The following is a 5,009-nucleotide window of genomic DNA, read 5'->3' on the forward strand; positions in this document are numbered from 1 at the left end:
GCCTGGCTACCACCACCGACTGCTCTGACCGGGATCACAACAGAGGGTTCTGGACAGAGCTGGAGAAGGATGTAGAACAAAATTCTAACACACACAAAAGAGACCAGATTTACTGACCTAAAAGAGACTGGAGAAACCCCGAGAGTATGGCCCCCAGACACAATTTTAGCTCCTTGGTGAAGTCACTTCTGAGGTTCACTGTTCAGCCGGGGATTGGACAGCCCCATAAAACAAAACAGGACTGATGAGACACAGCAGTCCAGGGACAAGGGCTAGAAGGCAGACGGGGACAGGAAAGCTGGTGATAGGGAACCCAAGGTTGAGTAAGGACATTGTTGATGTGTAGTGAGGTTGTCAACCATTGTCATAGGGCAACATATGTACTGTTCAATGAGAAACTATTTTGTTCTGTAAACCTTCATCTAAAGTGAGAATGGCAGTACAATTTGAAGAGCATAGTTGAAGTCACTGAACGGTGCATGTAGAAATTTTTGAAATAGTGTATCTTTGGCTATGTATATTTTCACCAAAAAAAAAAAAGGTCGAGAAGGGAGAAGGTTGACATGTCATGGGGTTGTAAACCAATTCCATAAAACAATATGTGTACTACTGTCTGATGAGAAACTACTTGTTCTGTAAATCTTCACCTGAAGTACAATAAAAAAAAAAAAAAAAGGAAAAATGGAAGTAGAACTGGCAAGAAGAAACAAAGTTTTGTTTTGTAATAACTGATATAAGTAGAAAACCTAATATGGCATCATGGAGTTGGGAAATACTCATAAAAGTTTGCAGAATGGGATGACTAAGGAATAACAATATGTTATTCATGACTCTTTGGACACAATCTGATTGTCCTGAAGATCTGAACAACATGTTTACTTAATACACAACCCATCTTGATTTTCAGCCTGACTTTCTTCTTAATTTTTATATAGTTTTTCATATTTTTAATAATAAATGATTTATCCACACAGAAGACATCATTTCTAACTTTGAACACGCCAGATAAGATTTTATATTTACATGTGAGACACTTCTAAATAACATTAAAGGAGCACTGGTGATACAAACTGTTAAGTGCTTGGTTGCTAAACAGAAGGTTGGCAGTTCAAACGCATCAGTAGCTCTGCTGGAAAAAGACCTGGCAATCTGCTTTAGTAAAGATTATAACCAAGAAAATCCTATGGGGCAGTTCTAGCCTGTCACATGGGGTCTCTATGAGTCGAAATTGACTCAACAACACCTAATCATAACAAATAACATTAAACAAAAGTGAATGGAAATTTAAACGTTTTGCTCTATTAACTTTAGTTATCCTTCTTTAATTAGCCCTTTTCTTTTAAAATATTCTCCACAATTCAATATCACGATATTTTTTAATGTTTTAAATTTACCAAATTCCAATGATTGTAAGGTCAATCTTATTACATAATTATAACATAGCTTGCTTCCTATATACTTATTTATGTTAGAGATAAAACACTGTGCTTGACAATAATTGGCTTTAGGTATTTGTATTAATCTATGCTAAAGATATTTATCATTAATACATTTTTCTCTTATTTTTAAAAACATTAAACCAAAACGGAATTAATACAACTGTAATTTAATTGTATACATTTTTGGTAAAGGTAATTAAGCATCTGTTCAAAAAAAAAAAGGCAATAGGAAAAATTGTATAAAAAATAAAATATGTACTGCAGCTGTAGGAGTACTATTTTTAAAAAAATCAGTTATTCTTTGAAACACAGGAAGCTGCTTTTCAGAAATTGCAACAAAGCAAAGTCCTGGTAACCATCCTGCTACATCCATTTCTCAAAATAGTGCAAGCACTTTCCCACGCACACACACACACAAATCCAAGTCATTCATTATAAAATGCCCCAAGGCATAGATTTTCTCCAGTGAGCTTTATATTTCTTCTTTGAAAAGGAAATCAATTTCAAAAATAGAGAGAAATGCTTATCAACAACAATTCAGTAGCTATAATCATATATACTGACTATACAGTGTATAAATATATGGATATTTGAGTATCATTTATAGGGTTGAGTATATATTTTTACTATTTAAGTGGCATAAGCATTTTTGCAATAACATTTATTCTGTACAATAACCATGTACTAAAAGTGACATGGACATGTTAATGTTGTAAACTGTACAATTAATAATTATTCATATTTTGTGTTTATGTACATGTTATAAAAACAATGGTTCCACAACATAGCATATTATAATAGACACTCCTCAAGTTGTATAGCCTTCAAAATATCTAAATCATTCTTTTTAAGCACGACACTGCCAATAAGCATTTTTTTCTATTAGCAGTGAAACAATATGACATTATTTGAACACTTGCTTGCAGTTTATGAATGTAGTTTATCTTTTGTACTTTCACAAATGTAACACTAATTCAGAAAAATTTTTTTAAACTTAAGTGTACCATGAAGATGGACAAAATAAAAGCAAGCTCATTAGAAGCTGGATGTTGCATAATTATGAAGATTACATTTCCATAGAAATAGCACCATCTGGATAATAAGTAGAACATTTTGAGTATTGTCCTCTGATAGAGCATGCCTGCCCTTTGCATAATATTCAGCTACATATTTTAAACATGTAAAAATTATAATTACTCAACTGAGGGCTAGTAAACACAATTTTCTTATTCTTTCCAATTATAAAACTCTTTCTCCTTTTGAGTGTTAGAATGACTAATCAAGAATAGCTCATCATGTCACACAATTATTGGTAGTCTTAAGTGTTTATTTATGTACAAGGGTAGCCTAGCCTTTGAAACCTGCTTATTTTCTTGGAATACCATAACTGAACACAAAAAAGTACTTGTCTTCTCCTTTAGGCTTCAATCATGCTTCTTGTCCCAATAGGCTAAATGTTTAGGCATATACTACCGATGATTATGTTTTTAGATATGTTCTCAACTTGAGCCACTTAAGGAAAAGAAAATAAAGAATGAATAAAAGCAAAATGAACAAATCATGGTTTAGTTCTTTGTTCTTAGTTTTACCAAATACTTTGAATACAAAATTATTTTATGTACATATGACAGTAACAATGTAACAAGATATTTTTAACTGTACAAATGTAACATTATTTTTATTTATACCATTTTTTTAATAGTTTCACATGCATGTTTGAGGCTGAAAATAATATAGTGAAGTAAGTAATGGCAAGAGGTTATTTCCATATTAGAGATTGAAAACTGAGACAGGTTATGCAGCTTGTCAAAGATTACAGAGCACTATGAAGTAGCACCATTCTAAATACTAGTAAGTCCTTTATTATTCTTACTCACTGGGGACTTTTATGTTGTACTATATCAGAGGAAAATGTCACTTTATCTGCTACTTGTAACTGTATCGCATAGAACTTTAAATATGTGAAGAAAATTTGTACACGGTTGTATGTATTTCTGCAAAGCTGTATGCATTAAGTTCAATTATAGATATTTTCAAAGTATTTTGCATATAACAGATTTAAAGAATCCACTTAACATTGTTTATATCAGAATTTTTTTTAATTGAAACATCTGACTCCATTTTTGATATTTGACTACTGACAGCTTTTAATTCCCACTGTTCCCCTTTCCTATTCTGCCCCGTATCTGGGAATGGCAAGGTTCTCTATCCTTTGGTGTTCAGAGGAAATTCAAACCAGGTAAGACCTGGATCTAGGCAACAGACATCCTCATCCTGGCACCACTGGCTTAGCATCATAGAGTGGCAAGGTAGCCTCCATTTCCTGTTTTCTTGAGCTATTTTATTCCCAGAAGTTTCATTATGTAAGTACAAAATGTTCCATACTCTCTTGGTGCATGTGTGTCTTCATCAGTCTTGATATCTGTACAAGATTTTGGGTGTCAAGATCCATTTCGTTTCTGTGTGGTCACTGCAATGGGACATTATATTAGACATCCCTTTTAGCATCCATGGTCCCTGGGTGGTGTAAACAGTTGTACTGGATTGCTAACATAAAGGTTGGAAGTTCAAACCCATCCAGCTGTGCTGCGAAAGAAAAGCTTAGCAATCTACTACCATAAAGACTATAGCCAATAAAACTCTATGGAGATGTTCTACTCTGTAACACAAGGGGTAGCCATGAATTGGAATCAACTCCATGACAAAAGGTTATTAACATCCAATGGAGCACTAACAGTTTGAGAATGAAGTTAGAGAAACATATATCCAGAAATCCACCAATTGTTATTATTTTTTGCTTATAAAAACAATGTAAGTAAATTAAGTTTATAACAGCACCAGAGTGAGTGTTTGAAGGCAAGGAAAAAACATCCTTTTGAACATATGAATTTTGGTGTTTTTATTAAAAATCAGTCTTATTCCATTACACAATTTCACATAACGTTCTTACATAAGTGTGCCTATCCACATAATTATATTCACACTTTTAATCAATATGGATTTTCAGACTAAGAAACCCAGGGGAATTGGCTTTTATTAAGTCTCTTTGTGTTTTTATTCAAAAGTCACAGAGTCGCATTGCAATGTTAGAAAACATCAAACCAGGGTGGTTATGATGAAAGATATCACTTTTTTGCCCCACACGGAACAAGCCCTACATCTCTCCAATTTATCTCTGTATCCATCAGAGAGAAGATTCTAAATCTGTCCTATTAAGTGATGCCGGAGACAAGCTAGGTGGCCTTGTCAACAACATTGGGGTAGAAATTAGAAGACACAGCAACTGCCATCACTCTTGCTTGCATAAGGAGGAGAAAGTTTCTATAGGTCTTGGTGGTCTATGAAAATCTTAACATTCACTTGCTGCCCTCCACAGAAATGTCTAATGTGATTCCCTCAGAGTTTCAGGAGAGAGTCCCTAGTCTGGCTAAGCCTGGCCACATTTCTCAAAGCCTCAAGATGAATTTTCACGCCTCTCATAAAGTTAGAACTAAGAGATCTTATAAACCATCTCTTACATGAGATACTTGCATATAACGGAGACCGTTTGGTATAGAAAGGGTAAGGGAC

The sequence above is a fragment of the Trichechus manatus genome, unplaced genomic scaffold, assembly GCF_000243295.1.
Source record: "Trichechus manatus latirostris isolate Lorelei unplaced genomic scaffold, TriManLat1.0 scaffold00129, whole genome shotgun sequence".
Taxonomy (NCBI): domain Eukaryota; kingdom Metazoa; phylum Chordata; class Mammalia; order Sirenia; family Trichechidae; genus Trichechus; species Trichechus manatus.